Source organism: Prionailurus viverrinus, chromosome D1 (genome assembly GCF_022837055.1).
Source record: "Prionailurus viverrinus isolate Anna chromosome D1, UM_Priviv_1.0, whole genome shotgun sequence".
Taxonomy (NCBI): domain Eukaryota; kingdom Metazoa; phylum Chordata; class Mammalia; order Carnivora; family Felidae; genus Prionailurus; species Prionailurus viverrinus.
This window is the reverse complement of record NC_062570.1, coordinates 45,481,307-45,506,392: the sequence shown is the minus strand read 5'-3', so window position 1 is coordinate 45,506,392 and position 25,086 is coordinate 45,481,307. Positions and strand designations below refer to the sequence as shown.

The following is a 25,086-nucleotide window of genomic DNA, read 5'->3' as shown; positions in this document are numbered from 1 at the left end:
CATAACTCCTAGAAGTATCCTCATGGCACCTTCATAATTCCTCTCACTAGCTACTCCCTGGTCTGCTCTACCTTCATCCCATTGTAATGACTGATTTACTTTCTGTTCCTGTAAGATTAGTTTTCATTTAATAGAATTTTCTATGTATGAAATCATATAGTATATAGTCTCTCTTTTTTTGGGGGGGTTTATTTCTTTAACTTAGCATAATTATTTTGAGATTCTTCCATAGTTTAACACTTATCAGTAGTTCATTTCTTTTCATTGCTGATTAGTATCGTAATGTATGTATATACCATAGTTTGTGTATTCACTCACATATTGATGGATATTTGGGTTGTTTCCAGTTCTTGGCTATTACAAATAAAGATTCTGTGAATGTTTGTGTACAAGCCCTTGGACACAAGCATATGATCATATGCTTTCTTTCTCCTGCATGCATATCTAGAAGTAGAAGTTTGGGTCATATGGTAGGTCACATTTAACTTTTTGAGAAACGTCCAAACTATTTTTCCAAAGTCCTACCAGCAGTGTATGAGATATCTAGCCCTTCTACCTCCTTACCAGCTTTTAAGATAAGCTTTATAATTTAATAATTAAGCTTTAATAATTTAATGCTAATAGGTGGGATGTGGTACTCGTTGTAGTTTTAATTACATTATTCTAAATCTGACTATAATTGTGGATTCATTTTTCCTTTCAGTTCTTAGTTTTTGCTTCATACATTTTGCTTAATTTGTTTTTACATGCATAAATGTGTAGGGTTGTTATATTCTCTTCATGAATTAACCTGCTTATCATTATCAAATACCTTTCTTTATCCTTGACAGTATTATTTTTTTAAAAATTGTTTTAAATCTTTATTTTTGAGAGAGAGAGAGAGAGAGAGAGAGAGAGAGAGAGAGAGAAAGAGTAAGAGTGCAAGGCAGGGGAAGGGGGGTGGTGTTGAGGAACAGAGAGAGAGAGGGAGACACAGAATCCGAAGCAGGCTCCAGGCTCCACTCTGTCACACACAGCCTGATGTGAAGCTCGAACTCAGGAACCATGAGATCAAGACCAGAGCTGAAGTCAGCTGCTTAACCAGCTGAGCCACCCAGGCACCCCTTGACAGTATTCTTTATTCTGAAATATCCTTTGATCAAATATAGCCATTCCAGCTTTCCTTTGATAATGTTAACATGGTATATTATTTTTCATTCCTTTACTTTTAGTCTGTTAATGTCTTTATGTTTAAAGTGTGTTCCTTTTGGCAGCATATAGTTTGATCTTGCTTTTTAATCCAATATGATCATATTTACCATTTAATCGAGGTATTTAGGCCATTTATGTTTAATATAAGTATTGATATGTTAGGTATAAATATACCTTCTTTTTCTTAGTTGTTTCATCTATTCTTTCCCTTCTACTTTCCTTATATTCTGGATTAATTGAATATGATTCCACTTTATATCTTTCATTGGCTTGTTAACTACAACTCCTTGTTTAATTTAGTGGTGGCTTAAGGATTTATAGCATACATCTTTAATTTATTACACCTTTCACAAAATATTACATCATTTTGCACATAGTGAAGAATCTTAACCATATACTCTCATTTTTTTTTTCTATAAAGAGGTACATAGTATTTTAGGCTTTGTGTGCCGTATGGTCTCTTGCAACAAATCACCTCTACCATTGTAGCTCAAAGCAGTCATAGGTGATACATAAATGAATGAGAATGACTGTTTTCCAATAGTAGTTTATTTTAAAAAAAGCAAGAAGGATTTGGTCTTAGTCTGTTTGGCAGCTATCACAAAATATCATAGTTTATAAACGACAGAAATTTGTTTCTCATGGTTTTGGAGGCTTGGAAGTCTGAGATTAAGGTCAGATGAAGGCCTTCTTGCAGTTTGCAGACTTCTTGTTGTAACCTCACATGGAAGAAGGGGCAAGAGATCTTTCTGGAGCCTCTTTGATAAGACACTAATCCCATTTATGAGGGGTCCACTTCCCAGGACCTACTCATTGCCCAGAAGCCCCACCTCCTAATACCATCACCTTTAGGCAATTCCTGTTGCCAAAATTCAGCATATGAAATTTGGAGAGATAACAACATCCATACCACAACATAGTGGGCTGTAGTCTGTTGATTCCTGGTTTTAAATAGTCAGTTATCTTTATATAAAGGTATTACCATATCTGGTGTTCTTCCTTCCTTTATGTAGATTCATATTTTCCTCTCCTTCTGCCTAAGAGACCTTTTTCTTAATACATTTATTGTACTGATGAACTCCTGGTGTTGAATTTTTTTAGATTTTCTATGTGTGAAATAGTCATAATTTCACCTTCATTTGCAAAGGTTGTTTTTCTGGGTATACAAGTCTAATTGACAGTTATTTTCCTTTTGTATTTAAAAAATGTTATCTCTTTTCTCACTTGTGTTTCCAATAAGAAGTCTGCTGTCATTCTTGTCTTTATTCCTGTGCACATGTAACTTGTAGTGTTTTCTCTGACTGCTTTTAAGATTTTTCTGTTTACTATTGGTTCTGAGAAGTTTGATTATGATGTGCCTTGGTATAGTTTTTTCATTTTTTTGTATTTTGAAATTCTTGGCTCTCTACATTTATAATATCAGTCAAATACGGAAAAAATTTTGTGTCCTTATTCTTCAAATAATCCCCTCCCCTACACACACATAAATTTCAGGGATCTACTTATTTGTATATTTGGACTTTCATGCTCTTTCCTTAATCTCCTCTTTATCCTTCTACATATTTTATTTTTGTGATTGATTCTGGAGAGTTTCTATCACAATGTCTTCAGGTTTACTAGTCCTCTTTTCTGCAAATTATAATTGGCTGTTTATCTCAACCAGTGCATTTTTCACTTCACATATTTTATTTTTTAATTCTAGAAGTGTAACTGGGATTAAAAAAATACCTTCTATGTTTCTATTTCTTAACATATGGAATAACATTATGTTTTAATTTCCTTTTCTGCTAACTTTAACATTTGTGTCAGTTGTGGGTGGGTTTTGCTTTTTCTCATAACGGGTTGTATTTTCCTGCTTTTTTGCTATGTGACTGGATTCCAGACATGGATTTTTTTTACCTTCTTGGGGGTCTTGATATCTTTGTATTCCTATAAGTTTTCTTGAGCTTTGTTCTGGATACAGTCCTTTTCCTTGGATATAGATTGATCCTTGTGAGTTTTACTTTTAAGATTTATTAGTTGGGTTTCAAGTAGTACTCAATCTAGAGATAACTATTTCCCACTATCAAAGCAAGAGTTTTTGGGTATTCTACCCCATTCCCCATTATTTATGAAGTTTTCCAATATGCCTATGTAAGATCAGGCAGTGTTCCTTCTAATTCTTTGGGTGGCTCTTCCCCCAGTGTTAGGTCATTTCCTTACAGGCACATGTTGATCAGCACTTAGCTAAATAATCTAGGGAAAATTTTTCCAGATCTTCAGAGTTCTCTCTGTGCTATTCTTTCCTTTACAGGAGTCTGTTCTCTAATCACCTTGGTACCTCTGGATTTTCAATTTCATTTTCTCAACTTAGGAAGTTCAGTGGGCTCTGTCTGGTTTCCTCCCCTCTGTACTGAACACTATCAAGAGAGTTGGGCAACTTTATCTCTTATTTACTTCCTATTCTCAGGGACCACTGTCATTCTTTGCCTGATTTCCAGTATCTTCAAAACCATATTTTACTATATTTTTTCCATTTTTTGGTTGTTTCAGGAGGAGAGTAAAGTCTCTCCAGACTTTCAGTTATATATATTCCAGAGTGTCAGTCTTCCAAGGCAGTAGGTATCTCACAGTAGAGTGGTTAAAGTATTAGGTGTTTTAGGAGTACTTAGTAAATAAATTTCTTTGCTCATATTTAGAATGAATTAGGAGATGGTTGTGAAGCCCAAGATATAGACTGAGATCAGTTTATTTCTCATAAAACGAAATTGGAGAAAGTAGTTAAGGTTTGCAGTCAACTCACTAACATTTCACCTTGAGTAAGAGAATAAAAGGCTGCATGGAGGTCCATCTCCCAAACCCTACAGATAAGCAACTCTGCCACCCCTGGGAATACCTGGGATAGGCTTTGAAAGAGGCTTTGAATGTCACTGTGTAGGAGAGGTCCCTACCTGTGGAAACTAGAGGAGTGGAGATGAATGATTTTACAAAGAGAGTGGGTTCAGCAGCAAATAACTCTTGGTTCTCCCAAGTGACTTTGTACAAATTAACTGCTGACTTTATTTCTTCTTTTTTGAAGAAAGAAGCTGTTATGCAACCTTCAGAAAATTTATGTAGTGTGTGTTCTCTGACCGTCCTCTACCCCACACTCTCACCCTCTCTCTCTCTTCTTGTTATAGCTACTTACAAAGCATAGGAAATTGTAGGTAGTCATTACTTCCAATTTCACAGAATCATAATCACCCCCATAGTTGTGTGAATGAGAATTATAAATGATAACAAACTTGCAGTGATAATCCTGTCTTAAATCAATATTGAGGTTCTCAAGACTATTCAATTTGGAGATGCAAGGATGTCACCAGTGTAAGGTTTGAACTCTGACCCTACTCCAATGCCATTTCCTAGAGCACTCCCCCTGCATCAATACAGTAGTTACTAAGGAATTTGGGAAACATCCTGCCCATCTGGGTCCTATAGCCCTGTGATGGCTCCCTTGCTCTGTCATCTGTCCATTGTCGAGTTCAGAATATAAGGCACACAATCCTCCTGTCAAGTGCTTCCAAATCCAGTGTAAGCAGAAGGCTTTCAGAAGCTCAATAACAATAAACCTCCATTCATTTTCATCTCAGTTAATTAGGAATCAGCCAGCAGGTTGACAAGGTCTAGGCTGAAATTTACCTTGGCTTTGAAAGGGCTTTCTTTATACACAGTAAAAATTAATTGGGTAAATAGAACATCAGGTGAATGATGGGAGAGAAAAAAAGGAGAAGCATTTAATTGCTAACATGATAAAAAAAAAACAGCCTTTCACAAACAAATAACAACAATCTCATAGAAGTAGAAAAAGTGGAAAGGGTTGGATATTTAGAGCCCTGAGTGCTCCTCCTATGTCTTCTCTAACTACTGTATCACTTAAGTACAACTACTTTCCTTCCTTGGACTTAGTTGGCTCCTCCATAAGATCCACAGTTGTTCTCCATGCCCTTTAGTGACCTAATACAATGATAGCAATTGATATGCTCCATTTAAAATAAACTCTAGGTCTTCATTAAGCTAGGCAGATACTGTTGTAAGAAGGACAGTTCCTTTCCAAGATGTCTAGATAAATCACCATCACCTTTGCATGCCAGTCTCTCTCAGTTCCAATTTGTTCTCACTTCTGCCAGTGATCTTTTCTACAGTGCATTCTGACTTGGTCTCTTGGGTCCTGGGATAAAGTCAAAACTCTCTACCAGGGCACATATGAGCTTCCACAAAATCTCCTGCCTTGGAGATCCTGTAGACAGGGCTTGAGTGTCAGCCTGCTGGATTATGTACGTTCTCAGAATGCTCTTCATTCCTTCAAGACTTGGTGTGTTTGCACCTGCTCTTCCCTTGTTTTGTCCAGGAAATGCTACAAATATTTGAAACCTTAGCTCAGGCAACTCTTCTGTAAATTCTCAAGTCCCCCAGATAGAATTGGTGACTTCCTCATCAGTCTTTCCTTGATTGCAGTCACAATGTAGTATGATTGCCTCCTCTGACAGACTGTGGATACCTTCATTCCAGGGTTTGGTTCTATTCCATCTGTATTTCTGAGGTCCAGCATGGGAATACAAAAGGGCTTATTGCATGGATGAATGAAAACAGCATTTAGAAGTAATAAAGAGGCAATTTTATAGCTATGTCATAATTTTTAAATGTCCTTATTTGAGATTGGCTTTTCTCTGATAATCTGAATTAGTGAAGGGTACTGACATTTCTGAGGATTATCTAAGAACCATTAGAAATATTCTGTGTGGAAAATTGCATTTAAGATGAAGGAAGAGTTTAGTTAGTGAACTGAGACTGCATGTTAAAGAACAGTAATTTTGAAAAAGTCATGGGTGATTTTTTTTTAATAGTGCTTTTATCAGCCATAGTAATAGAGCCTGGTTTATTTGATGTTAAGCAGAATTGTAGCCATGTTTCTTGCATGTCCATTATGACTTGTAATTAATGGTTTTAGAAACAGGTGGGCTTCCCCAGAGTCTATAAAATTTTGGCCCCTGAAGGTGAGGTGTTCAGATAGAGTCTTAAGACTATCTGATGTGGTTGCTGAAAAGGGAATTCATGTATTGAGTAGGAGTACATTCAGATCAAAAGAATTTTTTTGATACTATGAATTTCTAGATTTATAGATAAGAAAAATGTGGCTTGAGAAGGTGCCTCATATCTATTCAATGAATTCAGGGTTTCTTTTCACTAGATGCCAGTAGCATCTCCATTCCCATCCCCAGGTGTGAAAAAGGTTTCCATACATCAACAAATGTCCCTTGGGAGGAAAATTGCCCTATTGAGAACCACTGAATTAAATGAATCCATCAGTAAACATCACCTGAGGAAAGCTGAAAGGCTACACTAAATCTGTTAAATTTTTACTTTTGGTATTTGTGTTAAGATTAGACTCAATAAAGACTTATTCTGCATTTGCCAGTGAGGCAATGAACAAGACACTGTGCTAGGTACTGTGAAATTATAGAGAGCTGAAGAAGATATCTACTGTCTTGTTAAAAACCTACAAATAATTCTTAAGGACATCTTTGGACAGAAAAGCAGTGCAGAGAGAGCTGATGTAGCATAGCAGTTTATAGCATAGCATGAATGCATGCAATTTACTGGTTTTAATCACAGAATCTGGAACCATATCTGGGTTTCAAATACTAAGTACAATGTGCTCTAGCTGTTAAGTTGGAGAGGGGAGAGAACACAAGCTACTTAACTGTCTTATGCCTTAGTCTTTTTATCTGTAGAATGAAAATGATAATAAAAGACTATATCACAAGGTTCTTGTGAGAATTAGATGAATTAGTAGATTTAAGGTGTGATGCCTACTGCATAAAAAGTACTGTTAACACATTTGTTGAATCAAATAAACCATTGGCTGAGAAATGCATCATGTTTATGCACTTAATGCCACTAAGATAGAAAAAAAGACTAATAATTGTAATTTAATAAAAATATCAGTTATGGGTTGGACTCATCCTGATTTCAGAGGTGTAAAAAAAGTGCATTCTAGATTTGATGTAATATAAATGTTTAGTATTATCATGGCTTAATAGTCAGATTTGTATTTGAATTCTTGTGCTGCCACTTTTTAGCTTGGTCACCTTGAATCAATTATTTATTCTTTGAACTTTTTTTCTCACCTATAAAATGGAAACAATAATTGCCATCTCACAGGGTTGTAGCAGACATTGAAGGATTGTAAATCACCTTAGCAAAAATGAGGTGCTTAACACATGGTACCTATTATGAACATAGATGTGTGGAAACTGGAAATGAGTGCTTTGCATGTGACATTTTGTCACATGAGAGAGTTTAATAGAAAGTGCTGTTAGGTAAGAGGATGGTGTCATCAAGGCAGGACATGAAGGTTCTCTGTCGGTTCTAGATACTAAGACCACTTTCTCTTCCCTTTCTCTTTATTATTTGAATATTTAACGTATGTTCAACCTTGCATATGTGGCATTAGAGCCATATTCGACCAAATCAGACGACTTACTGGTTAGATGGGAAGATAAGATCAATGGGAGTGGAGAGAAGAAAGGGAGACTATCATTAATGTAGTATCTTCTATCTCTCAGAAATCTCACTATGTGCATTGTTGTCATAAAAACACTGTAAGGTAAATCCTATTGTTCCCATTATGGATGAGGAAACCAAGGCTTATAGAGGTTAAAAAATTTGTTTAAGGCCACATATTTAATAAGCAGAGCTGGATTTTCCACTAAAGTTTTCCTGACCATTAATACTGTAATCTGTTACAGTGTGGGTAAAATATTTTCATAGGAATAGAAGGCAGTAGCTAATTAAATGCTGTGACATAGGAATTCAAGGGGAGCAACCTTGAGTTGAATTGTCAGGGAAAACTTTATGCAAGAGGGCACTTGGAAAGGAAGATGAAATTTGATTAGGCAGAGGAGAGAATCCTAACTGCTACTCAAGTATGTTAGATAGGAGGATATTAGGAATAAAGGTCAAGATTACCATGACTTTCCAAGGGGGTAGTGGGGAGACTGGGCTGGCTGAATCCGAGGAACTGAGTTTTGTGAGTCCAAGGAGCATGTGTTGCCTGTTCTCCTCTATACCTCCAGCACCTAAAACTGCACTTAGCCAATAGTAAGAACTTAGTGATTGGGTAATACTACTGAAATACAATTGAACGGATAGTGGGAAATGAAACTCAAGTCATGGTTTAGGATCTCAGAAGGTCTGAATGTCGAGTGGTTTGGACCTAGCCTGTTGGTAGAAGCATGTTTTTGAGCAAGAGAATGGCAATAATAATTGTACTTTTAAAGTGTTTACTATTTATCAAGCAGTCTTCCAAGTACCTTATACATAATGTTTCATTTACTCTTCACAGCAAATCTATGAAATAGGCACTATTATTTTCCATCCTGTTTTTCAGATGGAAAACTGAGGTATAGGGAAGTTAGAAAACTTACCCAAAGTCATACAGCTATTACGTGACAGAGCTGAGATTTGATGCTAGGAAGAAATCTACTTCCATGTTCATATTCTTAACCTCTACACTCTACTGCCTTTTACTGAAAATGGTTTATGTACGATGTTTCTTGCCAAGGGCCCCGTTTTTAATGTCCCCTTGCAGCTTATGAATCTGTGAATCAGTGGCATGAATGAGTGTATAAGTAAAGACCTTTTTAAAGTTAAAAAGTTTCTAATCTCTCTCTCCTATGTGTTGTTTCTACTCCCCACCCCTGTCCTGAGTTCTTTTTGTGCCTGACAAAAACAGGAAAAAAGAGAAGTAACGACCATCTTTTTCAACACATTGGTAACCTTTAGTAACTAGTTTGTGATCACAGAGAAGATTGAAAACATGAGTCTCCAGAAATGCCAAATTCATTACTTCCCTTCTGATGGTATTTAGATATTGCTAAATTTCTGGGTCCAAGGGAGAAATTAATTCCAACATCACATGCTATTTTGAAAGTAGGGGAACCAGGCATTGAGTCTTCGTCTCCATAAAATGATTTTCTCAAAGTCCAAAGCTACTAGATCTGTGCCTGTCCCATGGCAGGTGCTGTATATTTACTTGTTAAAGAAATAAGTAGGGTCATAAAAGGAACAGGGATTCAGACTTAAGTGATGTATATTTAAAAGTGACAGAGGGAGGGGGACAAAACAGAAGAGACTCATAAATATGGAGAACAAACTGAGGGTTACTGGAGGGGTTGTGGGAGGGGGGATGGGCTAAATGGGTAAGGGGCACTAAGGAATCTACTCCTGAAATCATTGTTGCACCATATGCTAACTAATTTGGATGTAAATTTTAAAAAATAAAAAATAAAATTAAAAAAAAAATTTAAAAAGTGACACCCTGCAGCTATAGGCTATGTGACCTTGGGGGAGTCACTTGATCCCTCTTAGTCTTGGTTTTCTCAACTAATCAAAAGGATAAGAATAATTACCTTACAGGTCGGTGGAGAGGAATTAGTGAATCAAAATGAGATAATTGTGTACAAGTCACCCAGTAAACTGGTATGGATACATTAGAACCAATTTTACTTAGCCCTATGTAAGGGGCAAACCTCATACCTCTCCCCTTTCTTATACAGCCAGTGTCCAAACAGTAGCTGTAAATCTATTATTGCACTGTAGTATCTAACACATGATATTCTACGTAACCTAGTAAATATGACTAGATGTGCAATGGACATAAGAATTGTTACTACTTTTAGTTATTCTTTGGAAAATATTATATCAGCAAATGACAGGCATGGCATAAATTTTGTCTTCACTGGTGTATTATGAAATGAAGAATATAGATTCCATTTATAATCTTTGAGAAATTTAATTAATCCCATTTTGAGAAGCCAAAAGGAAGAACTGTAAAATATGGGGAATGAACAATCTTCCAGAGCAGATCCTGTCACTAGACCTTTAATTGGTAGAACCAAGGCAATCAGAAGGGACTATAAAGTTTAACATGATTTACAAGCTCAACAGGGTGGTTGTAAAAATTAAGCAACTAACACATGGCATCTTGCACATGGTAGGTAATTTCAAATGGCAGTTACATTTCCCTCTTAAACATGTAGTAACTCATTCATTCACGCAACACAGAGACCCTCCCATCACTTGTCAGTAGAAAGCCTATGTGGTATAGTGGAAAGTGGGTTTGAAATGCAGGCAGAGAAAAAATTGCAGTGGTCCTCAAAGGGCATGCTCTTTTTTTCTTTGTAGACAGTGGAGTAACTGTTTTTTAAAAAGGGAGTAATAGGAAGTGTTCTGTTTTCAACTCAGTTTACACAAAATAACTGCCACTATTCCTCTCTCACGCTGCTCCTCTCTCCTTACACTCTTCTCTGGTATTCTATGGTGTTCTGTAATTTTTGTTAAGCTTTTCTTCCAGTTAGTTAATCTAATTCCCAAAACAGTATACTGGTACGTGATTTATTACGATCTGTATTTCACCAGTAAAGAAACAGAGGGTCACGTTAATTTGACCAAGAGAGAGAACTTCTACTTGAACCCAAATCTTAGTGTTCCAAGCCTTGTCTTGTTTCTTCTATACTCCACCACCATAAAAGGTGACACTTTTTAACAAGTAAACACTTTTAAAATAAAAGCCTATATAGGCTTGTATGTCATCTACCTACTGGGGAAACATACACTACAGCCCTAAACACCTTGCTTACAGGCCGTAAAAATAACCATTAGACCTGGAATACCTTTATTGTTGGGTTTTATTTCAGTACTATTTATTTAGTGACTGTTCTCTCAGTGTATTTCTGATGGCTGTCATTTGATTTACAGACCCACTGAGAAAAGAAGTCATTTCAAATTGTTGTTATTTCACAAAATAGCACTGTGTTTTAACTGTGCCAGTTTTGCCCCTGGCCCAGTGTCTTTAAGAGTGTGTATTTCCTGGACCCATATCTATTGCAGATAGTGTTCTGAACACTTTAGTATTGTTACTAAATCCTAGTTTAATTTAGCATTGCTACTAAGTCCTGGTTAGACTTTTTTAATCAGGTTCACTGCACAGAAATGGGGGTACCTTTTGTTAGCTACAGTTAACAGGCTTCAGCTCTTGATTCATGCTTTAAGTGCTGGATGGAAACCTCATGAATTGTACAGTGTAGTTGTGCCTTTATGGATAAAGACACTGAGGCCAAACAGGGGAATGGAGGCAGTGAGTGAGGTGAAACTCTAACTTAGGTGACCTAGTTCCTGTGTATCATTGTGACTTTAAGAATGGGATAGGGACCAGCAGAATTGATGAAACCTGTGAGCTTTTAGTGATGCAGAATCTGAGGTCCCACCCCAGCCTAAGTGTATCAGAATCTGAGCTGTAGCAAAATATCCAAGTGATTTATACGCACATTAAGTTTCAAGAAGCACCATTTTAAACTAACTTGAGCTTTTACTTGTATAGGTATGTGTAGGTGTGTGGGTATGTATGTGTAGGGAAATGAAGCAGGGAGGGCAAAGAGAGAGGAAGGGAAAGAGAAAGGGAGAGAGAGAATGACTGATTCTGTGGAAGTATGGATGGGCTGAAGGTGATGAAATGCCCACATGATGTCCTTTAAACACTTGACAAATGGGGCTGGCAATCAGAAATGAGATCTAGGAAGGGATACTAATGTAGAGGGCATCTTTTAATAGGTGGTAGTTAAAACATGAAGGGATGTGATCATCTAGAGAGAGCAGGAAGGAAACACTACTGTTTAGAAGCTGGCAGGCCCAGCTAAAACGGCTGTAAAGGAAAGGCCAGAAGTCAGCATGAGGACCTCTGTGTGTTCTACAGGCAAAGGAGAAGGGTTTCTAATTCTCTGGTTAATGTCCTCAGATAACAAAGATTAGAGAGATGAAAACTGAAAATTCTCCTTTATATTTGATACCTGGTTGTTTGGCCAGGGGCCTCAGCTAACTGTGTCCTCCCAATTCCAGCACCTGTCATTGGGCAGATGTTTCAAATGCTAACCTCAGGCCATTCTTGCTTTTGAGAGCAGAACCTTGTGCCAGCAAGTGCTTCATCTGCCATACTCTGGGGCTGTGCCTGGCCTCCGTCCTGCCTCTCTGTCTCTGACTTCCTTAACTCCTTACTTGCCTGTAGGCTGCTGGACTCAACTTCTCATCTGACCCTTTTTTCACCCATTTGTGTATTTCCTTTTTCAGACCATCAGTGCCTCCTGACTTAGGTTTGCTTGGCCTAATATCTAATACCAGATTGTTTCTATTCCCCTCAACTCCTAATATTTAGGTTGAAATTATTTTAGCTGTTAAGTCTCTAGAGAAAATAACTAGGACACCAAACTGTGTTTGGGACTTCTTAGTTTAATGTGATGGGAGCATCTCTCCTCTTAGAATAAGTAGCTTATTGTTTAAAATAAACCTCGGGGAGCAGATGGGATCCCAGGAAGAAGTCCTTGGTGCTTAACTGATGCACCAGGAGGGAAGTATTAAAAAGTTAAGCCACTTACTTCAACACAATTGTCTGTACATAATTTTTAATGTATTTTTTTTGGGGGGGGGTATCAGCATGATTCTGGAGGGAAATGGAAAACATTTTACAACTTTTTAAAACCGCTGGTAGAATTTAAATTCCTAGTTACTGATTATTGAAAGTTATTGCATAAACTCTCCAGTAGCTGGCTGCCTTTTGTTTTTTAGGCTGGATTGGAGGCATTAGCCAAATATAGCCAAATTCATTGAGATTATCCCCAAACAATACTTCTTTGTGCCAGGCATTGGGTGCTTTCACAGATTATCTTGTTTAGTCCTTACAACAACCATGTACAGTAGGTGTTGTTACCTGTATTTTGTACATGAGTCTCCCCAAAGTTACAAGTATTAGTGTCAAGAAACAGTATACAGACTCAGTGGGTAGTAATTCTGTGTATAATAGGGTAATTTTGAAACTTGGGTCAGAGTCAGTAGAAATAAGTATTATAGAATAAAGGAGTATTTTCTATATTTCCTTTATAAAAAATCACAAACTTACTATATTTTACCAGAGGCAAGGTAGTCCTTCTAAATCTGTGGTTCAAGGAAAGAGCTACAGGATGGTGACAAAGGAGAATTTCCCCACGAATGAAAGATCCTGGGGCAGCTGGGTCCTCACTCAGCTATGTACTTCCACTTATGCTTGACTGGCTATTTTCTGCACCTGGAATGCTTATCTTCCCTGCTTACCATCTCTTTACATCCATCACCATCTTCAGTAAATGCCTTTGTGAAATCCTCTATGAGGCCGCTTAGAGTGCCATGAACCTCAGCTTCTCCATCAATAATTTGGAAATGATAGAACTAATCCAAGATACCTTTTGCTGTTTGAATAAGGGTATAACATATGTGGTAATTTTGATAAAGAATAATGTGAAAATATAAAACACTGGGAACAGGTATGGGCCCACATGAAAACTAGTCCAAAATAGAAGTTCTGCTGTATTGAATTAAAAACAAATTGATGTGTTATGGAGGTTCAATGACCAAAAATGAAAAAAGAGTGGCTGAAACTAAAGAACACTTAATTTTTGAAAGAAATGTAGATAAACCTGTTTAAAACTGTTTTGAAATGGCTAACTGACCCACTGAGAATTATAGCTATTTGTCTGGAAACTGCTTTTAAGTGTAAATGACACAACTCAGTAGTGAGAGACATTTGAACATTTGAGGTTACCTTGCTATAGTTTAGATATTAATGTCTGTTCTCTTTAAGCTCATATACCACTTATATATTTTTTTTATTTTTTTTTAATATTTATTTCTGAGAGAGAGAGATAGAGTACAAGCTGGGGAGGGGCAGAGAGAGAGAGAGAGGGAGACACAGAATCAAAAGCAGGCTCCAGGCTCTGAGCTGTCAGCACAAAGCCCAATGTAGGGCTCGAACCCACAGACTGTGAGATCATGATCTGAGCTGAAGTCAGCTGCTTAAATGACTGAGCCACCCACGTACCCCATCATATACCACTTATCTTATATTTCTTTTGAAGCAGTGGTTAAAATAGACATTTTATCAGAATATCTATACCTGACTCTTACCATAATTGTAATTCAACTTAATAAATATTTGGGGAGTTACAAATATAGTCCATGGTATTAGGCATAGTAGAGACCCAGAAAATTCAAACAGAATTTGTTTTTATGATGAATTCCATTACAAATGTAAGTCTCATGAGGGCAGACATAGTTTTATTCAGATTTTGCATTTGAAGCCAAGGCAGGAAGCACTGGTATAAGAGGCCAGCAATAAAAGAATTAGCTTTAGGTTGCTTAGTGATTCTGTGTTAACACATAAGTCCGGAATTAGGAAAGGGTTGAAGCATTTATGTATTCTTGAATATACTATATTGTGAATGGAGAAAAAGCTGTTAACATAGGATGGGTGGGGAATGGAATCTTTCTCTGGGGTCATAGTAGACTTTGGCTTTCATTGCTTCTAAAGAAGGTGAAGGTTTTTGTGGCTTTCATTGTCTTGCCTTTGCTAAAAGTTCATCACTGGACAAAATAACAAGCAGGAAATGCAAAAAAAAAAAAAAAGTAAAATAAAGGCAAGTAAAACAGAGTATTAGATGGAAAGATGGGGAAGTAAGAGCTGGTAAAAGGGAAAGGCCTGGAACAGTGATATGCAGTGTTTCCTTTGTAAATTGTGAAGCTTTGTTGGAAAGGTATTTTTGCTGAGCACCCTCCATGGGTAAGGTGGTTAAAAAATGTAATGAAGGTGAAAACATTTGCTTTACTGACCTGTCTCCTATTTGAGGTATGATGGGGCAGTTGACATCATTCCCTTCAACTTTGGTGGTGCTAAGGGTTGCAGACCCAGGAAAGGCCTTGGGCTCTTCTTGAATGACTGACACAGTCAGGTACTCAGTGTTCAAACATTAGTTTGAAGGCTATTTAAAAGAGAATGGGAAGAAGTGAGAAGATAAGATTAGAGGCTTAATCCCTCTTTAATTACATATGTGATCTTGGGGAAATGCTGAGTTCAGCTTACTAGTTCATGAAATGGACCTAAGAATACCTTCTCTACCTAATGTTAAGGATAAAATGAGATAATTTCTGTGAAAGTGTCATGTAAACCCCTAATTGTCCAATGAAGTTTCCTATCTCTATTTGTGAACAAGTAGGTATCATTCTAGGGTAAGGTGGAGTGAGGGTGTTTAATTACAAATTGTAGTTCTTTTAAAATGTGAAATCGTGTCCACTAATAAATAAGCAATAAATCCATTTTGAAACCTTGTCTTTTAAATAACCCTATACTTTGTCCTCAAGTCTTATCCAAGTATGGTCTCAACAGAATTCTTTGTAAAAAGTTTGGACTCATTGGTTAGAGTTGCATCATATTTCTATTTTGTTGGAGTATAATTTATCTTTCCATATTCCCACATCTTTCCTGGTTTTGAGTTGGCCAACTATTAAAAATGGGCTTCTCTGAGATTACTCCCTAAAGACCTATCAAAAAAGAGCAGAAGATCATCCTAGAGTGAGCATTAGACACTGAGGTAGAGGACAATGAGCTTTCTTCCCTAGATTTTGAGTTGTCTCTGGTGGTCCAATTAAAAGTTGATCAAAGCAATAAGAAAGAAAAATAGAGGCAGAAGAAGGATTGCTGGGGGAAGGGGTGTTTAGGTAGCTCTTAGTCATAAACTGAACTAGAACAGTTTGGTTACATTTGGGAGTTTTTTTTTTTTCCTTTCAACAAGGCATTTAAATGGAGAGCTTGAAAAAGCTCAGAAAGAAGTTCATTGCAGTAATACAGAATGGAAATGCCTAGCTCAGTAAAGTGAGAAATTTCTGGTGCATTTGGTAACTGAATATGAAATCTTCAAGAAGCTATAAAGACTGATTTAATTGTGCCTCTAGTGTTATGGGAAATAACTTATTGATGCAGCAGGTTTTGTAACTTGAGCTGATGCTACAAGCTGGCTCTAAAATGTTAGAAACCAGACAAGAGTGTGAAGACTAATTAATAAGCTAGACTGATCCCTAAGGTGTTGTCTGTGTCTATGCAGAGTTATTAGGGAAGTTTGAAAATGTGTGAAGTTCTGACTTACTGGTCATTAAAGTATTAAAAGTATTCTGTCCAAGTTAGCTTGGCATTTGCATGAGAAAGCCAAGCCAATAGGAGCAGGTTTGCTCTCTTCATTTTGCCCCCTCTAATTGTTTCCTGATTGACAGGTGGACAGATGTGTGAATGTAAATGCAAACCACTCTGACAGCTACTGTAAAGAAAGGGTTGTTTATGATGATAAAATATTTGCAATAAGCAAGCTTCTGTGCCTGTGTTCTATAGTAGGTGGCTATATAATGCATGTACCATGGCTGCCGTCTTAACTAACAAAAACCATGTGCTCATACAGCATGGGATGATATGCAATTGGTTATTAAATGTTCTAATAGGAAATACTCGTAGACAAATTCCAGTTGAGGATGCATAGGGGAATATTGTTAATAATAGTAAAAGTCTTAGCTTTAATAGATCTAAATATGTCAGGCCCTGGGAGGGGGCAGAAGGTCTCAGTGGCTGTTCCACAGTCTTAGTTCCCAGTGCTTGAGCACAGGGTTTGGCTAGTGATGGGTACTGTGTGAACAGAGCATCCAAGATACAATGAATCTGACATTTGGGAATAAGAGTGCTAATAATAGTAATAACTAAAGTAATAAAATCTCTTCTGATAGTGTACAACTGAGTTGCTGCTTCTTGAATCCCTCTCCTAAGATGAGGTTGAAAGTCTAGAGCAATGACCTCTCAGATCTGCTGTAAGCCAGGCTCTTTCACTCTCAGTGCCCCTGCCCACACCATTCCTCCTTGCTTCATGTTGTGAGTGCCTTTATAGGCCTCTGAAGTGAACCTCTGTCATCTCTTCTGTGTGCCCAGAAACATCAAATATGCCTCCTATTCCTGAAGCATTCATTCTCTACTCTGTATGTCTCAAATTCAGAAAGTGGGCTTTCTCACTTTCTCTTACATGCGACCCGGGCTCCACCAGTCAGATGCACTGACCCCAGATTCAGAATTGGAAAGTAGAGCTTCTGAGGTGGCAGGTTCATCCAGTTCCAGAGGCAGCACTTGGTCAAGTCCTGTGGCCCAGGACTGGATCTCTGCCCAGAGGTGGCAGTAGCAGTTTCTCCACTAGAGGTGTTCCATAATAATATTTGGGGTGTTACTCCTGGCTGCATAGTCTCTCAGAAAACCTGTGAGCTTTCCTCTGATAAAGTGATTTGCTGCTAAAAATAGGCAAATGCATTCTGTTGTTTGTAGCTAAGAATCCCGTGTGATATGCTCAAAACACCGCACAGAGAACTCACCTCTGTGAAGCTGTCCTTGACTCTTCTAGAATGAGTTTATTTTCCATGTCCATCTCCCTGACCCCTAGGAGCATCTGTAGTTTCATTCAGCACAGGACATGATTGTTGCTTGCCTAAGGGTCTGTGCTCGCCTTCTCCCATGCCCAGCATAGCACCTAATGAATGGTAGTCCCTCCGTAAATGCATATGAGTCAAGTTATCATCTGATCCAGGTCTTATTGCTTTGTTGGGAGAATACCCATAGTGCTCTGTAAATCAGCTTGCATACCCTTGCATGGTATGACTGTGAGGAAACCTTTCAGGAAACATGCCTCATGCCTTGATGAGCATTTCTTGTTTAGAAGTCACACTTGGTCTGACTGATACTAGATTCTCTCTTGGTGTCCCCAGTGGTGCTTGCTTATGCTTTATTACATTAGTTTTCTTTACTTTTACTGTTTCCAGCCTGGCCAGGTGCAGTACTCCCTGTTGTAACTGCCTGAATGATTTGTTGAACCCTATTCTGTCTATTATGGGTGTGTGTGTGTGTGTGTGTGTGTGTGTGTGTGTGTGTGTGTGTGAGTGAGTTTTGGACTGGTAGTAGCAATGTGGTATCAGCCGAGGCCTAGGATACTGAAACAAAGAGAATGAGTATTTTTATCTCATCTTGCTGATTCCCCCACAAGCCCCCACCTGTAAGTATACAATTGCTACCCTGTCTGTGAGCAGCCGTGCAAGTATTGTCCTGGTTTCCTCATCTCTCTACAGGCACGGAAATTTAATTTACTACTGTCCCTTGCTCTGTAACGGTATCACACCTTTTTGTGGGATACAGAATCTGCTGTCTCCATCATGCATCTGGAGTCAATCATACTTCTTCATCTCATGAACATCTTAAAAAAAATCTTTCCCCCCTTTTGGCAACTTTATGCCATAATAATAGTTTCATATTCTTATGAACAAAAAAAAATCAAGGAGGGGGATGCATCTGTGTTTGACCAAAAACCTCTGTAACGAGCTGTGATCCTTTCATTATTGCTTAAATATATGTCTGAAATTTTGGTGTTTTAAGAGTCAAAAAAAAAAAAGGAAAAAAAGGGTAAGCAGGGTAACATCCAGATGAAATAGTGCAATTTCACCTCACTGTCCTCTCTTAATTAATTTCAAGGTGAAACACACAGGGACCATGAAAAGGTGGAACAAAAATGAGACAGTTCAAGCCCATTCTATTTTTGCTTCCTGAACTCCATATATCCTAAAATTGGAAAGCAGAATCAAGGTGTTAGCATGGTATTAGCCTGGGGAGATGTGACCGTGGAGGTCATGCAGTAAAAGGGCACTAAAGTATGCATATTGCATCAGGGATTAATTGCCAGGAGCATGTGAAAAGAAGTATGGAAGTTAATATCCAGAGTCTGAGCAAATACTGACATGGCAAAGTCATTACATATCTGCAAATATAGGAGGATTCTAAGGCAATAGATTAAAGAGATTAGCTTCTTTCTTCATATATGATAGAAGATGCTTTGGGGGAAAATCACGAAAGATGAGCTGCATTGGGTAGTTTAAATATTTTCAAGTTATAATTCTCAACAATGCTCACAGTGACAGAAACTCTGTTTTTAAAAAAATAACAATAGAGGAGGGGCATTTGCGGTATTTCCTGACTCTGTGGTACACCTTCCAGTCAAGCTTGCTTATTTTGTAAATCTGTAGCTATAGTGCTGTATAGTGAAGATCCAATTTTATCATCCAGAGCCTGAGGCACTATTAGATCCTAAGCACTAAATGGGAATTCAATTATGCTCTCTCTATCCTATTTACTAAAGCAGAAAATTGGAATCATTAGTCTTTGAGCACCATTTCTTACTTGCGGGTAGGGACGGGGCAGAGACCTTTCTTCCTCCAGGAGAACATATCACTCTCCCAGCGGGCAATATGAAAATATGTATTTAACATTATACAAATTATCAAATTGAAATGTCACAAAAGGCCATTAGTTTTGTAATGTAAACTGCATCAGAAAAGCTAAAGGGAACTTCTTGGCTGATGGGAACATACAGAAAATAAAATTTCCTTTGTCTCTCACTGATTCCATTATGAAGACAAGAGCAAGGCCTATGGACATAGGCAGAGAGTAGAAGCTCCAGGAAAGTGGAGATTTTTATGTTCATCAAGAAGGAATGTAGTTTAAAAAACATTGAGAAGCATGGTCCTATCATAGTGTGACATGTGACAGGTCCCATAACAAGTATCCCATGTTTACCATTAACTGGAAAAATTCAATCTAATAGAGACTTCCTGGCCATTTTTGATTAATAGAAGATCAATTTGTTACCCTTTTGATTATATGTACGTGTGTGTGTGTGTGTATCTGTCTATGTATCTGCATGTATGTGTGTGTGTAATATATATATATATTACATTATATATATTACATTATATATATATATATATATATATATTTTACCTTAACTGTTCTTGGTAGCATATAGACCTGACCTTCACATAATGGTTTGTTGAAAGCCAGAGGGATTCTTTATGGCACTGTGGAGTTCTTCCTCTGCTGGAAGCAGTTTGCTGGTACAGAAGAAAGAGGAATTACTGAGAACAGATGTCTCTTTTGATTTGATTCTTAGCAAAATGGGGTAATGGAGTGCCCACTAATGCATGGAATCTGTTACAACTATTCTCTTGCTTTGCTTGGAAGAAGCACACAAGTAAGATATGTCTTTTCCTTCATATTTTCATTTCTCACTAAGCTTGTTAGGAGAAGAAATGACATTAAGAAATTCTGTGTAAGTGTTAAATTTGTCACCACTTCCAAATGTAGCCCTGTTTAGAGTTAAAAAAAAAAAACAACCAATACAGGAATCTGAAAAAAGGAAGAAAAGGATGTAAGCCATGTAATTATCAGATAGCTTGAAAAAATAATGGTTTCAACTGTATTTTCCTTAAAACTCCAAGATCTCATGCCAAAATTAAAATGCAGAATCCCTAATACATGGTTAATCCTTCAAGAATTTTTTAAACAGCTGAGTGTGCAGCTACCATGTTCTAGTAACTTAAGAATCATATTTTTCTCTCCCCTTTACTTTTTTTTTTAATTTCAAAGGTGTGTTTTTAAGAAAAATCCTTCCTAAATGTCCTTTTGATGATTAGATTTGCCGTTTTTGGCAGAACCAGGTCCTCTGATACACATGTAGAACCCCAGGGAATCCTTCCATTAAATGCAGCAAGAACTCTGTGCTTAGGAAGGCTTTGTGCTCTTTCTTGTTTTTTTTCAACGTAGAGAGGATTGGGAGAGATACAGAAAAGGACAAAGATATCAGCATGAATGAATCTGGATTCCAATCCTAAGGCCAGACATTGTATGGCATATATACTTGGGGGAGAACATGAGGCTAAAGTTACCATATGAAGATGTGGACCAGTATTTTTCACTAGTATGCTGAAGGATGCTAATAGCTTTTTTTATGAAAAATGGCCGCTTACATGAAGAGTGAAGCTGTTAAGCATCCTGACATAGAAATGGCTTTCATGAATATTGCTAATGCTTGTTATGCTGGACATTGTGACATCAAGATGTGACATCACAGTGTAAATGTGTCTTACTGTATCTGGCCCTGGAATTGTGTGAGCAGAGCTTACTGGAAGGAGCTGGAAGCCTGTCTGTTGAATGTTCTTTGCATCATCAGATATGTAACATTGTAAGTAGAGAATTCAGTTCACACAGATGCCTACTTAATGCCATCAAAAATAATTAAAAAAAAAACAATATTTGACCAACTGTGCCAGAAAAAAGGCTCTTTCCATTTATTTCTATCAAAAAATGATACTACAAAATTGTTGTAATATGAAGAGACAACCAGAAAAACCAGCAAAAATATGTATGAGGAAGTATTATAGAAATGGATCACACAGTAACTTAGTGAATATGTTATTTTTCTGACTTCAGTGATGTTTGTGGTATTTGTCAACTTTAAAAAAATTTACATTTTAGGGGCGCCTGGGTGGCGCAGTCGGTTAGGCGTCTGACTTCAGCCAGGTCACGATCTCGCGGTCCGGGAGTTCGAGCCCCGCGTCGGGCTCTGGGCTGATGGCTCAGAGCCTGGAGCCTATTTCCGATTCTGTGTCTCCCTCTCTCTCTGCCCCTCCCCCGTTCATGCTCTGTCTCTCTCTGTCCCCAAAAAAATAAATAAACGTTGAAAAAAAATTTTTTTTAAAAAATTTACATTTTATTAGCATTTCTTTTTTTTTAGCCTAATCCATGTTAAAATTTATATCTATCTCCTATTTACTTTTATTCTTTTTCTTCAAAATGGCCCCTCAAACTGTATATGATTCAGTCTTCCCCAAATCTGGATTTGCGACGGTGAATCTGCTATTTGACTTTATAAAAACTAATCCCAGACAAAAAGTCTTGAACCTTTTAGATATGTGTGCAGAGTTTTGAAACATATCCTGAGGGAGGGCATTTCTCAAGTGGCTGTGGACAGCTTTATCTGTTCTGTTAGCATGCTTATTGTTCGTACAATTTTCCATTAGTTAGTCTGGGGTGGATTTGGGCTCTGACAGGGCTCATGATTAAGTAGCTCATCCAATATTTGGTCCTCAGTGCTGTCCAAAAGGATTAATTAAACATAATTTATCAAGAAGAAACAAGTCTTGTTAATTCAAATGAGCCAAAATAAGAGTAAGAACAAGAATGTTCTTAGAGACCATAATTGTGAATAAAATAAAATGGAAAAGGATGTAAGGACTATCTATCCATTAATAAAAAGAGTAGTCTTGTTTGCATTGGTTACTGATGTGTTACAGCTGGGTCTTACCTTAATCATTTTAAATCCATACAACTATAACAACAACAAAAAAATGGAGGATGTAATTCGTCATTCAGTTGCTGTTTGCCCCCAGAACATAATGGAGCCATAGGACTTTGGTTCCCAACGAGTGATTTCTGTTTGGGGCTTGGTGAGAACTCAGACTCTTTTGGTAGTGATATTAATCTTAATTGAATACACATGATGACAACACAGCCAGTAGAACAGAGAGGGAAGGGCAGCTAAATAGCTCTGCTTGAGTGAGTTTCAGCTTAACACTTGCTTGAGGGGAGAAGCCAGTGAAGCCACAATTGTGTATTTGTCAGGGATCCAGGGGTGATGGAGACGCTGCTCTTCCACAAATGACAGGCTCTGGAAGTCATGACCTCAAATTAGAATTGTGAGTTCCTCCATACTGTGGACTAAGGACTTGGAACAACCACAAGCCCACCTGTGCTATGAACTTATTTTTAGATCTGCCGCCTTCTCTTCACCTTTACGTTCGAAGCCTCCTCTGGCCTTCCCTACTTCTCTCTAGACCACATACCCTAACTTCATTTATTTTTACCATGGTTATTTTCCTGTTATGTTGTTAAATTAATGGTCATGTCCTCTTACATTAATGATAGTAAATGACATTTGTTATTAACAATAGCGATGAAAAGTCTGTAACAAAGAACAATAATAGTGGATGCCATATATTAAATGCCAAACACTTTTCACATATTGTCTTTTTGAATTTTCACAAAAACTTTTTAAAGTAGTTATAATTGTTTCTATTTAACATTTCAGGATACTGAGACTCAGAAATTAAATAATGTACCCAAAATTATGCAGCAAAGATCTTTTTGGGGGAAGGTAGAATCTAAGCACCATGTTATTTGTATATTCATTTTCTATAGAACAATTTTTTTATTTTGTATATCATGTAATTATACTTCATTTGTGTGTGTGTGTGTGTTATATATATGTATGTGTATGTGTATATATATGTGTGTGTGTGTATATACTATATATATATATGAATCTATTATGTTTCTCTTACCATAATATGAGCTCACTGAAGGCAGGTATGTCTCCTATTTCAAATTTGTATCCTCAGATGCTTACAGAATCTACTAATCTAGCAAATTCATAAATGGATCTTTGTTTTCTCTTCGAGTCTTTCTGGGCATTTGTCTGGTGGGTGTCAGACTAGAAGAATGTGCCTTGATTTTAGGCAAATTAGTTCAATTATATTTAAAGGATTTGATGTCCAATACTGTACAGAAAAACATCAGATTAGAAACGGTGAGACTCTTATTTTCAGTGCAAAAGTGGGCATACATTAACTTTGTAATTAAAAAGAAATGGACTCATTACATGGGTTGTAGCTTTGCAATTGACTATATATCTGTGTACCCAAGGGTTAGGTTCTTGAAAAATATCTTAGTGTAGATTTCCCTGAAAATAAAGCCTAAGTAAAGAGCTTGAAGACAGGTAGTTTATATGGGAATATGATTCCAGGAGCACAAGTGAAAAAGGAAGAAATGAACAGAGGAGGGAAGTCAGTGCCCACTGGTGATGTGTTGCTTAATCTTGTGGGGAAATGATGTCTAAGAATTATCTACCTGAGGAAAAAAGGAGAAACATTTATCCCTTAGCTGCTAGTTCCATTGGTCAAGGATTGCCACGTGATGTTAAATCTCTTGCTTCTGGATTGTGATATGTAGACAGGGGTGGGGATGGGAAATTCCCGAGTGACTAAAAGAAATGGGTTTTTGTAGCAGTGGGCTGGAATAGGAGATGAAACTGAGAGGGTTTTCAGTAGTATTCAAGAAATGTCAGTTATACTTAGGTAATGAAAAATGCTTTTATCAAGGTTGATGAGAAGATCAGGATATATTGAGAAGGTTAAAAATGTTCTTTTAAATCAATGTATCAATACGAACAAGTCACCAGTTTGAGGATACGAAAGTTTCCAACAATGTCCAATTGATCCAGATGACAATAACGGAAGTCTGTTAGCTATGTTAGTTTCTATCTTCTATATTAAAATTTTTTGTATATGAAATCTCTCTTAAAACCAATGGTATGTCTGTTGTTTCACTAGGATGAGCCACTCACCTGCTGACATCTTTAGATTGTTTTTAGTGAAATGAAAGTTGACAGGCTTTTGCTGCTTCTTTATCATTGTAATGTTAATGATTTCTAGTTGGATATGTTTAACTTACAATCTAGTATTTTAAATTCATACACTAAAATAAAATACTGGGGATACATGTGAGTTTGTAGAATATCATCTCTGTTCCTCTGAGTAATGTGGAGTAACATGAAAACTGAGGATGCTTTTGAAGGTGAGGAAATCACCTGCATCATGCTGTGATGTGTTATTCTATTCTTTTTCATGACCTGTCAGTCTTCTTGAATAGCACTGTTTTCTAATATAGCCTAGTGACTGAAATAATCTGCATAGAGCTTTGATTGTGGATTGTAAGATCTCTACAATATCATTTTCGGCAAGAATCCTGATCTAACATTATACTGTTTAAGCCTGGAATACCAGATGGGACCTATCACAAAACTCTTAGACCTGGAGAGGTTATCACAAAAAGAAAGATAAAAATTTTTTAAAAAGGAAAAATACTGAAAAGCAACTCAGAACAGTGTTCCATGAGAATGATGGAGAATATCTGAGGAAGGGTAACATACATTCTCAGATCATAAAATGCACTGAATATTAAATGTAGTCAGTAAAAACATACCACTTTCTAGTCATAGTGAAAATGAAAAATGTCAAGGAAAAGGAGATCATAAAAACTATCAGGTGGAAAAATGA

The 25,086-nt window shown here is 37.2% G+C and overlaps 1 long non-coding RNA gene across 1 annotated transcript in view; it reads right to left on the bottom strand.

Annotated features, from left to right (window-relative positions):
- The window catches only part of LOC125176619 (uncharacterized), a 49,422-nt gene extending 29,400 nt beyond the window's left edge, over nt 1-20,022 (bottom strand). The window contains exons 1-2 of the long non-coding RNA XR_007156344.1: nt 19,916-20,022; nt 14,902-15,050 (exon numbers count right to left, since the gene is read on the bottom strand). This is a non-coding gene — a long non-coding RNA (uncharacterized LOC125176619). The remainder of the gene's footprint in view (nt 1-14,901; nt 15,051-19,915) is intronic.
- Nucleotides 20,023-25,086: the final 5,064 nt, after the last annotated feature.